Below are 12,572 nucleotides of genomic sequence, written 5' to 3'. Positions count from 1 at the left end.
GTAGTAAAAGGATCAAAAATACGGTACACTGGAGGAGGAAGAGGAACTGTGTTGATTGTTGAGATTTTTCTACAGACGTGGGTCGTTCTATAGACACCAAAATAGACGACGGGTTGTAGCAGGTGTATTGAGTATTGTCTATAGGGAACGTGGAGAATTAAACACATTCAGGTGCGCACAAAGGGCGCCTTCTCACGATAGCCACGTACGTAGCATTTAGCGATTGGCAATTTGGCATCGAGCAGCCCGTTGTCCTCGGTTCCTCTTCCTTCCCAAGCACGCTTCCTCTCTCTCGTCTCGTCTCCCTTTCATCCCATTCCCCTCGCGCTCGTTGCTGCCTCTCCCCCGGCGGCGGCGGATCTCGCGATGGCGACCACGATGCGTCTTCTTTTTACTGTCTAACATTATGGATTGGGCAGGGCCACTCAGTGGAGGCCAGCTAGGGTGCGCGACGCCCAGCCCTGGCGCCAGTGCCTCCCCTTCTCGGCTTCTTTCCTCCTCTCCTTGCCCGCCGCCTCGTCCTCCCAACCAGCCATCCCAGACCCCGTCGGCCGTTGCAGCCTCGTCCCTCCTTCCTGGATGCCATGGCCTCCTTTCCTCTGCCGTCGCTTCTTCCTTTCTGATGGCATCTCCTCATCTCTTGCCCTCGCCACTTTACGCCATGAAGGAGGTGGAGAGGGCATCGGCCATCGGAGGAGCCAGGAAGAGGATGTTCCCATGAAGAGGCGACATGGATTGATGGCAGACCCTAGCGTGAATCAGACATGGGCATGATTGTTGACTGGTGGGGATCGGACATGGGCATGACTGGTGGAGCTGATAACGGCCACATCAAGAAACGACCATAGCTCCTGGAGCCAGGTAATCCGCTCGCTGCTCTCTCTATCTCTATCCCCTGATTTGCCTTCTCCCCTCTCTTTTACATTCATCTCTTTTTATTTAATCCCCCAAAAACATCATCTTTGTTTGTTCTATGCCTTCAAGGTGTTCGATGAAAGTTCAACTAGGCTGTAGGGAAATATTAATAATCTTTCGATAATTTCTTCTCTCTGAAATTTAGCTGCAGACTTTATGACTTGGCTGTAGTATATATTGCCTTGGGTTATGTGACTTGCCTATGCAACCTATCATTTGATAATGAGCCTGAGGAAATATACTTGTTCTGGATTGTTTGAGATATGCATGGGATAAGCCCATGTTGCTATGAATTTTGCTGGTCTGACTATTGACGAGGGTAGGAAATTATCACTGGTCTTCTCCTCTTTCATGTTATATCATTTTATTTATGCTTGCGTGCGTAATTCCTGTTTTGTGCGCCAACAGTTGCCATTATTTTGCCTCACCGGACAAAAACTGAAAATGAGCCAACAGTTGGAAGTGGCATTCATGTAGGAAAGCACCAGCTTCATCGATTATAGGCAGAAGGTGCATTTGGTATATATTCAGTATTCTTCTCTTACTTATATCGGTTCAGCTTTTGAAGTTGTGTGTTTTGGATTTAGGTACAGGATCATGTGATAAATGATATGATCACACCCACCAATACACGTGAACAGCCGCCGCTCTTCACGGACGCTCCGGAACAATGTCTCAGCGCGGCGTCAGTGGAGGAGATGACCACGGTCATGCCCTCAGCGGCTGGAATAGAGGGGCGGAGCAGCCAGCTAAACAAATATGATTTCAAATGATTTTTCCTACAATCCATGGCAAGCTAGATATGGACGTATGGGTTCATCTTGAGATGAAATATTCCTACAATCCATGGCAAGCTAGATATGGACGTATGGGTTCATCTTGAGATGAAATATTCATTTATGTATGTTTTCTTTTGGCACATTCATTTTGTGTTAATCTTATCCCGCTTTCTTGTTTTTCAGGTAGTTTAGTGCTCAACAAGGATTGTATAAGGATGGAAAACGCACATTTAAGACAGTGTTCTTATTTTGTATTCTTCCTTAGCAAGCACTTCTTCTTAATCCTTCTCTTTCTCTTTCTCCCCCTTGTCATGATAATATCTTTAGTCATCTTTGCAAGAGCTGCTAACAAAAAGTTGAACATCTTAGCAGGCTCGTATACCCTAAGTGGAATATCTATGCCGTTCTGATTCTGAATGAGGATTTCTGAATGTATTAGTTAATCACTTTCGAATCCTTCATAAACACCACACTGTAACCCTTGAAGTCATGTTAATGTTAATTATGCATACTGGATCTAAACTTTTGGCTTTAAACTTCAAGAGATATTTATTGTTTATACATGCCCATCTCATTTGACGTGTACAGAGGCTAACCACTATTTTTGTAATTCTAAATTGCAGGTCCATACTCGTCCTCTGTTAATGGGCATTCCATCAAAGTTAACAATATCGTGGTCATCATTGAGAAGCCGGACGGTAACACCAAAATATAAAGTGAAGAGGAACACTTATCCAGAACAGGGTAGATCATCAGGCTCTCATAACAAACATCAAATGGTATGCCGCAAATACAATCGCCAATCTTAGACAACTCAATGACGATAAGGAGATTGGTTTGTATGGACTAGCCGTTCCCCCTTGCAATACACAATTGCCAATCTAAGTTGTTCGAATAAGAACTACTTCTTAGTTTCCATGTTTTGTTCTATCGGTCCCTTTTTTATTTTCAGATCTGCAGATTTTAATTTTGGATCGAAGGCTCAGATTTGTTCAAGTTTTTTGCTTGCAGTAAAACTCTTAGTAGAGACAACTGGATATACGAAACAAAGTGAACTACCAGTTTTCTATTGAACAATCTCTACTCCGATTTTATTGTGACATATACCTAAATTTATTCTTAGAGAAAACTTGACATGCAGACTGCATGTGCTTATGTATTGTTTCAGTAACATGATTACATAGTGATCCAGTTATTACTGTGTAAGAGCCAATAGGATGCATGCCATTGTAGCTATGTACTACTATTTCAGTTACATGATTCTATATAGCTTAAAATATATAGCTTAAAATATATGGGTTAATTTTTATTCAAACAAACAGATCCTCCTAATACAACAGCTATACATTGATAGAGAGAAATAATATCTACTGAATTCAGACAGATTTTTTTTACATGTCCATATATAAGTTCTCTCTTATCTCTGTGTGTACATTTTCAAATAACAACTTACTTGCTGTGGAATTTTGTTGGGGAACGTAGTAATTTCAAAAAAATTCATACGCACACGCAAGATCATCGTGATGCATAGCAACGAGAGGGGAGAGTGTGATCTACGTACCCTTGTAGATCGACAACGGAAGCGTTTGGTTGATGTAGTCGTACGTCTCCACGGCCCGACCGATCAAGCACCGAAACTACGGCACCTCCGAGTTCTAGCACACGTTTAGCTTGATGACGATCCCCGGACTCCGATCCAGCAAAGTGTCGGGGAAGAGTTCCGTCAGCACGACAGCGTGGTGACGATCTTGATGTACTACTGTCGCAGGGCTTCGCCTAAGCACCGCTACAATATTATCGAGGACTACGGTGGAAGGGGGCGCCGCACACGGCTAAGATTATGATCACGTGGATCAACTTGTCTCTCTAGGGGTGCCCCTGCCTCCGTATATAAAGGTTCAAGAGGGGGAGGCCGGCCGGCCATCATAGGGCGCGCCAGGAGGAGCCCTACTCCCTCCGGGAGTAGGACTTCCCCCCAAATCCTAGTTGGAATAGGACTCGCGAGGTGGGAAAAGAGGGAGAGAGAAGGAGGGGGGCGCCAGCCCCCTCTCTCCTTGTCCTATTCGGACTAGGGGGGAGGGGCGCGCGGCCCAGCCCTGGCCGGCTCTCCTCTTCTTCCACTAAGGCCCACTAAGGCCCATATAGCTCCCGGGGGGTTCCGGTAACCTCCCGGTACTCCGGTAAAATCCCGATTTCACCCGGAACAATTCCGATATCCAAACATAGGCTTCCAATATATCAATCTTTATGTCTCGACCATTTCGAGACTCCTCGTCATGTCCGTGATCACATCCGGGACTCCGAACAAACTTCGGTACATCAAAATGCATAAACTCATAATATAACTGTCATCGTAACCTTAAGCGTTCGGACCCTATGGGTTCGAGAACAATGTAGACATGACCGAGACACATCTCCGGTCAATAACCAATAGCGGGACCTGGATGCCCATATTGGTTCCTACATATTCTACGAAGATCTTTTATCGGTCAGACCGCATAACAACATACGTTGTTCCCTTTGTCATCGGTATGTTACTTGCCCGAGATTCGATCGTCGGTATCCAATACCTAGTTCAATCTCGTTACCGGCAAGTCTCTTTACTCGTTCCGTAATACATCATCCCGCAACTAACTCATTAGTTGCAATGCTTGCAAGGCTTAAGTGATGTGCATTACCGAGAGGGCCCAGAGATACCTCTCCGATGATCGGAGTGGCAAATCCTAATCTCGAAATACGTCAACCCAACATGTACCTTTGGAGACACCTGTAGAGCACCTTTATAATCACCCAGTTATGTTGTGACGTTTGGTAGCACACAAAGTGTTCCTCCGGCACACGGGAGTTACATAATCTCATAGTCATAGGAACATGTATAAGTCATGAAGAAAGCAATAGCAACATACTAAACGATCGGGTGCTAAGCTAATGGAATGGGTCATGTCAATCAGATCATTCAACTAATGATGTGATCCCGTTAATCAAATGACAACTCTTTGTCCATGGTTAGGAAACATAACCATCTTTGATTAACGAGCTAGTCAAGTAGAGGCATACTAGTGACACTCTGTTTGTCTATGTATTCACACATGTATTATGTTTCCGGTTAATACAATTCTAGCATGAATAATAAACTTTTATCATGATATAAGGAAATAAATAATAACTTTATTATTGCCTCTAGGGCATATTTCCTTCAGTCTCCCACTTGCACTAGAGTCAATAATCTAGATTACACAGTAATGATTCTAACACCCATGGAGCTTTGGTGCTGATCATGTTTTGCTCGTGGAAGAGGCTTAGTCAACGGGTCTGCTACATTCAGCTCCGTATGTATCTTGCAAATCTCTATGTTTCCCACCTGGACTAAATCCCGGATGGAATTGAAGCGTCTTTTGATGTGCTTGGTTCTTTTGTGAAATCTGGATTCCTTCGCCAAGGCAATTGCACCAGTATTGTCACAAAAGATTTTCATTGGACCCGATGCACTAGGTATGACACCTAGATCGTATATGAACTCCTTCATCCAGACTCCTTCGTCTGCTGCTTCCGAAGCAGCTATGTACTCCGCTTCACATGTAGATCTCGCCACGACGCTTTGTTTAGAACTGCACCAACTGACAGCTCCACCGTTTAATGTAAACACGTATCCGGTTTGCGATTTAGAATCGTCCGGATCAGTGTCAAAGCTTGCATCAACGTAACCATTTACGATGAGCTCTTTGTCACCTCCATATACGAGAAACATATAATTAGTCCTTTTCAGGTACTTCAGGATGTTCTTGACCGCTGTCTAGTGATCCACTCCTGGATTACTTTGGTACCTCCCTGCTAAACTTATAGCAAGGCACACATCAGGTCTGGTACACAGCATTGCATACATGATAGAGCCTATGGCTGAAGCATAGGGAACATCTTTCATTTTCTCTCTATCTTCTGCAGTGGTCGGGCATTGAGTCTGACTCAACTTCACACCTTGTAACACAGGCAAGAACCCTTTCTTTGCTTGATCCATTTTGAACTTCTTCAAAATCTTGTCAAGGTATGTGCTTTGTGAAAGTCCAATTAAGCGTATTGATCTATCTCTATAGATCTTTATGCCTAATATGTAAGCAGCTTCACCGAGGTCTTTCATTGAAAAACTCTTATTCAAGTATCCCTTTATGCTATCCAGAAATTCTATATCATTTCCAATCAGTAATATGTCATCCACATATAATATCAGAAATGCTACAGAGCTCCCACTCACTTTCTTGTAAATACAGGCTTCTCCGAAAGTCTGTATAAAACCAAATGCTTTGATCACACTATCAAAGCGTTTATTCCAACTCTGAGAGGCTTGCACCAGTCCATAAATGGATCGCTGGAGCTTGCACACTTTGTTAGCTCCCTTTGGATCGACAAAACCTTCCGGTTGCATCATATACAACTCTTCTTCCAGAAATCCATTCAGGAATGCAGTTTTGACATCCATCTGCCAAATTTCATAATCATAAAATGCGGCAATTGCTAACATGATTCGGACAGACTTAAGCATCGCTACGGGTGAGAAGGTCTCATCGTAGTCAACCCCTTGAACTTGTCGAAAACCCTTTGCGACAAGTCGAGCTTTATAGACAGTAATATTACCGTCAGTGTCAGTCTTCTTCTTGAAGATCCATTTATTCTCAATTGCTTGCCGATCATCGGGCAAGTCAACCAAAGTCCATACTTTGTTCTCATACATGGATCCCATCTCAGATTTCATGGCTTCAAGCCATTTTGCGGAATCTGGGCTCACCGTCGCTTCTTCATAGTTCGTAGGTTCATCATGATCTAGTAGCATGATTTCCAGAACAGGATTACCGTACCACTCCGGCGCGGATCTTACTCTGGTTGATCTACGAGGTTCAGTAGTATCTTGTTCTGAAGTTTCATGATCATTATCATTAGCTTCTTCACTAATTGGTGTAGGTGTCGCAGAAACAGGTTTCTGTGATGTACTACTTTCCAATAAGGGAGCAGGTACAGTTACCTCGTCAAGTTCTACTTTCCTCCCACTCACTTCTTTCGAGAGAAACTCCTTCTCTAGAAAGGATCCATTCTCAGCAATGAATATCTTGCCTTCGGATCTATGATAGAAGGTGTACCCAACATTTTTATTTTGGGTATCCTATGAAGACGCACTTCTCTGATTTGGGTTTGAGCTTATCAGGTTGAAACTTTTTCACATAAGCATTGCAACCTCAAACTTTAAGAAACGGCAGCTTAGGTTTCTTGCCAAACTATAGTTCATACGGTGTCATCTCAACAGATTTAGATGGTGCCCTATTTAACGTGAATGCAGCTGACTCTAATGCATAACCCCAAATCAATAGTGGTAAATCGGTAAGAGACATCATAGATTGCACTATATCAAATACAGTACGGTTATGACGTTTGGACACACCATTACATTGTGGTGTTCCAGGTGGCATGAGTAGTGAAACTATTTCACATTGTTTTAACTGAAGGCCAAACTCCTTCTCTAGAAAGGATCCATTCTTAGCAACGAATGTCCTGCCTTCGATCTGTGATAGAAGGTGTACCCAACAGTCTCCTTTGGGTATCCTATGAAGACACATTTCTCCGATTTGGGTTCGAGCTTATCAGGTTGAAGCTTTTTCACATAAGCATCGCAGCCCCAAACTTTAAGAAACGACAACTTTGGTTTCTTGCCAAACCATAGTTCATAAGGCGTCGTCTCAACGGATTTTGATGGTGCCCTATTTAACGTGAATGCGGCCGTCTCTAAAGCATAACCCCAAAACGATAGCGGTAAATCAGTAAGAGACATCATAGATCGCACCATATCTAGTAAAGTACGATTACGACGTTCGGACACACCATTACGCTGTGGTGTTCCGGGTGGCGTGAGTTGCGAAACTATTCCGCATTGTTTCAAATGTACACCAAACTCGTAACTCAAATATTCTCCTCCACGATCAGATCGTAGAAACTTTATTTTCTTGTTCCGATGATTTTCAACTTCACTCTGAAATTCTTTGAACTTTTCAAATGTTTCAAACTTATGTTTCATTAAGTAGATATACCCATATCTGCTTAAGTCATCTGTGAAGGTGAGAAAATAACGATATCCGCCACGAGCCTCAATATTCATCGGACCACATACATCTGTATGTATGATTTCCAACAAATCTGTTGCTCTCTCCATAGTACCGGAGAACGGTGTTTTAGTCATCTTGCCCATGAGGCACGGTTCACAAGTACCAAGTGATTCATAATCAAGTGGTTTCAAAAGTCCATCAGTATGGAGTTTCTTCATGCACTTTATACCGATATGACCTAAACGGCAGTGCCACAAATAAGTTGCACTATCATTATCAACTCTGCATCTTTTGGTTTCAACATTATGAATATGTTTGTTACTACTATCGAGATTCATCAAAAATAGACCACTCTTCAAAGGTGCATGACCATAAAAGATATTACTCGTATAAATAGAACAACCATTATTCTCTGATTTAAATGAATAACCGTCTCGCATTAAACAAGATCCAGATATAATGTTCATGCTCAACGCTGGAACCAAATAACAATTATTTAGGTCTAATACTAATCCTGAAGGTAGATGTAGAGGTAGCGTGCCGACCGCGATCACATCGACTTTGGAACCATTTCCTACGCGCATCATCACCTCGTCCTTTGCCAGTGTTCGCTTAATCTGTAGTCCCTGTTTCGAGTTGCAAATATTAGCAACAGAACCAGTATCAAATACCCAGGTGCTACCGCGAGCTCTAGTAAGGTACACATCAATAACATGTATATCACATATACCTTTGTTCACCTTGCCATCCTTCTTATCCGCCAAATACTTGGGGCAGTTCCGCTTCCAGTGACCAGTCTGCTTGCAGTAGAAGCACTCAGTTTCAGGCTTAGGTCCAGACTTGGGTTTCTTCTCTTGAGCAGCAACTTGCTTGCTGTTCTTCTTGAAGTTCTCCTTCTTCTTCCCTTTGCCCTTTTTCTTGAAACCAGTGGTCTTGTTGACCATCAACACTTGATGCTCCTTTTTGATTTCTACCTCCGCAGCTTTCAGCATTGCGAAGAGCTCGGGAATAGTCTTATTTATCCCTTGCATATTATAGTTCATCACGAAGCTCTTGTAGCTTGGTGGCGGTGATTGGAGAATTATGTCAATGACGCAATCATCTGGAAGATTAACTCCCATCTGAATCAAGTGATTATTATACCCAGACATTTTGAGTATATGCTCACTGACTGAACTGTTCTCCTCCATCTTGCAGCTATAGAACTTATTGGAGACTTCATATCTCTCAATCCGGGCATTTGCTTGAAATATTAACTTCAACTCCTGGAACATCTCATATGCTCCATGACGTTCAAAACGTCATTGAAGTCCCGATTCTAAGCCGTAAAGCATGGCACACTGAACTATCGAGTAGTCATCAGCTTTGCTCTGCGAGACGTTCATAACATCTGGTGTTGCTCCAGCAGCAGGCCTGGCACCCAGCGGTGCTTCCAGGACGTAATTCTTCTGTGCAGCAATGAGGATAATCCTCAAGTTACAGACACAGTCCGTGTAATTGCTACCATCATCTTTCAACTTTGCTTTCTCAAGGAACGCATTAAAATTCAATGGAACAACAGCACGGGCCATCTATCTACAATCAAACATACATAAGCAAGATACTATCAGGTACTAAGTTCATGATAAATTTAAGTTCAATTAATCAAATTACTTAAAGAACTCCCACTTAGATAGACATCCCTCTAATCCTCTAAGTGATCACGTGATCCAAATCAACTAAACCATAACCGATCATCACGTGAAATGGAGTAGCTTTCAATGGTGAACATCACTATGTTGATCATATCTACTATATGATTCACGCTCGACCTTTCGGTCTCAGTGTTCCGAGGCCATATCTGCATATGCTAGGCTCGTCAAGTTTAACCTGAGTATTCTGCGTGTGCAAAACTGGCTTGCACCCGTTGTAGATGGACGTAGAGCTTATCACACCCGATCATCACATGGTGTCTGGGCATGACGAACTTTGGCAACGGTGCATACTCAGGGAGAACACTTCTTGATAATTTAGTGAGAGATCATCTTATAATGCTACCGTCAATCAAAGCAAGATAAAATGCATAAAAGATAAACATCACATGCAATCAATATAAGTGATATGATATGGCCATCATCATCTTGTGCCTGTGATCTCCATCTCCGAAGCACCGTCATGATCACCATCGTCACCGGTGCGACACCTTGATCTCCATCGTAGCATCGTTGTCGTCTCGCCAATCTTATGCTTCCACGACTATCGCTTCCGTTTAGTGATAAAGTAAAGCATTACAGCGCGATTGCATTGCATACAATAAAGCGACAACCATATGGCTCCTGCCAGTTGCCGATAACTCGGTTACAAAACATGATCATCTCATACAATAAAATTTAGCATCATGTCTTGACCATATCACATCACTACATGCCCTGCAAAAACAAGTTAGACGTCCTCTACTTTGTTGTTGCAAGTTTTACGTGGCTGCTACGGGCTTAAGCAAGAACCAATCTTACCTACGCATCAAAACCACAACGATAGTTTGTCAAGTTGGTGCTGTTTTAACCTTCGCAAGGACCGGGCGTAGCCACACTCGGTTCAACTAAAGTTGGAGAAACTGTCACCCGCAAGCCACCTATGTGCAAAGCACGTCGGGAGAACCGGTCTCGCGTAAGCGTACGCGTAATGTCGGTCCGGGCCGCTTCGTCCAACAATACCGCCGAACCAAAGTATGACATGCTGGTAAGCAGTATGACTTATATCGCCCACAACTCACTTGTGTTCTACTCGTGCATTTAACATCAACATATAAAACCTAGGCTCTGATACCACTATTGGGGAACGTAGTAATTTCAAAAAAATTCCTACGCACACGCAAGATCATGGTGATGCATAGCAACGAGAGGGGAGAGTGTGATCTACGTACCCTTGTAGATCGACAACGGAAGCGTTTGGTTGATGTAGTCGTACGAATCCACGGCCCGACCGATCAAGCACCGAAACTACGGCACCTCCGAGTTCTAGCACACGTCCAGCTCGATGACGATCCCCGGACTCCGATCCAGCAAAGTGTCGGGGAAGAGTTTCGTCAGCACAACGGCCTGGTGACGATCTTGATGTACTACTTTCGCAGGGCTTCGCCTAAGCACCGCTACAATATTATCGAGGACTACGGTGTAAGGGGGCGCCGCACACGGCTAAGAATATGATCACGTGGATCAACTTGTCTCTCTAGGGGTGCCCCTGCCTCCGTATATAAAGGTTCAAGAGGGGGAGGCCGGCCGGCCATCATAGGGCACGCCAGGAGGAGTCCTACTCCCTCCGAGAGTAGGACTTCCCCCCCCCAATCCTAGTTGGAATAGGACTCGCGAGGTGGGAAAAGACGGAGAGAGAAGGAGGGGGCGCCGGCCCCCTCTCTCCTTGTCCTATTCGGACTAGGGGGGAGGGGCGCGCGGCCCAGCCCTGGCCGCCTCTTCTCTTCTTCCACTAAGGCCCACTAAGGCCCATATAGCTCCCGGGGGGTTCCGGTAACCTCCCGGTACTCCGGTAAAATCCCGATTTCACCCGGAACACTTCCGATATCCGAACATAGGCTTCCAATATATCAATCTTTATGTCTCGACCATTTCGAGACTCCTCGTCATGTCCGTGATCACATCCGGGACTCCGAACAAACTTCGGTACATCAAAATGCATAAACTCATAATATAACTGTCATCGTAACCTTAAGCGTGCGGACCCTACGGGTTCGAGAACAATGTAGACATGACCGAGACACGTCTCCGGTCAATAACCAATAGCGGGACCTGGATGCCCATATTGGTTCCTACATATTCTACGAAGATCTTTTATCGGTAGACCGCATAACAACATACGTTGTTCCCTTTGTCATCGGTATGTTACTTGCCCGAGATTCGATCGTCGGTATCCAATACCTAGTTCAATCTTGTTACCGGTAAGTCTCTTTACTCGTTCCGTAATACATCATCCCGCAACTAACTCATTAGTTGCAATGCTTGCAAGGCTTAAGTGATGTGCATTATCGAGAGGGCCCAGAGATACCTCTCAGATGATCGGAGTGACAAATCCTAATCTCGAAATACGTCAACCCAACATGTACCTTTGGAGACACCTGTAGAGCACCTTTATAATCACCCAGTTACGTTGTGACGTTTGGTAGCACACAAAGTGTTCCTCCGGCACACGGGAGTTAAATAATCGCATAGTCATAGGAACATGTATAAGTCATGAAGAAAGCAATAGCAACATACTAAACGATCGGGTGCTAAGCTAATGGAATGGGTCATGTCAATCAGATCATTCAACTAATGATGTGATCCCGTTAATCAAATGATAACTCTTTGTCCATGGTTAGGAAACATAACCATCTTTGATTAACGAGCTAGTCAAGTAGAGGCATACTAGTGACACTCTGTTTGTCTATGTATTCACACATGTATTATGTTTCCGGTTAATACAATTCTAGCATGAATAATAAACTTTTATCATGATATAAGGAAATAAATAATAACTTTATTATTGCCTCTAGGGCATATTTCCTTCAAATTTATGTTCCTGCTTTATGTAGCTAAATAAATATCAGCAACTATGTTGCAGTGTTTATTCCTTGGCACTTTTTATTTACAAATAAGTCTATTTGTGTACAATCCTTATAACTGAAGTTGGTTGTTCATGCAGACACAATGTGCACTAACAGAAGATGGCAGGAACAATGGTACAAATTCAAGTATGTATCTGCCAAAGTTGTTAGGTTTAACTCTAGGCATTGCATTACTATGTTGTGGTGTACTATTCT

The 12,572-nt window shown here is 43.5% G+C and overlaps 1 long non-coding RNA gene across 1 annotated transcript; it reads left to right on the top strand.

The window, feature by feature from the left end:
• Window positions 1-438: 438 nt before the first annotated feature.
• On the top strand, window positions 439-2,749 carry LOC119289465. The gene is made up of 3 exons (XR_005141513.1): window positions 439-861; window positions 1,324-1,425; window positions 1,503-2,749. It is a non-coding gene; the product is annotated as an uncharacterized LOC119289465 (long non-coding RNA).
• Window positions 2,750-12,572: the final 9,823 nt, after the last annotated feature.

This window comes from Triticum dicoccoides, chromosome 4A (genome assembly GCF_002162155.2).
Source record: "Triticum dicoccoides isolate Atlit2015 ecotype Zavitan chromosome 4A, WEW_v2.0, whole genome shotgun sequence".
Classification (NCBI taxonomy): Eukaryota; Viridiplantae; Streptophyta; class Magnoliopsida; order Poales; family Poaceae; genus Triticum; species Triticum dicoccoides.
The sequence above is the reverse complement of the archived record's forward strand: the minus strand, read 5'-3'. Positions and strand labels throughout refer to the sequence as shown.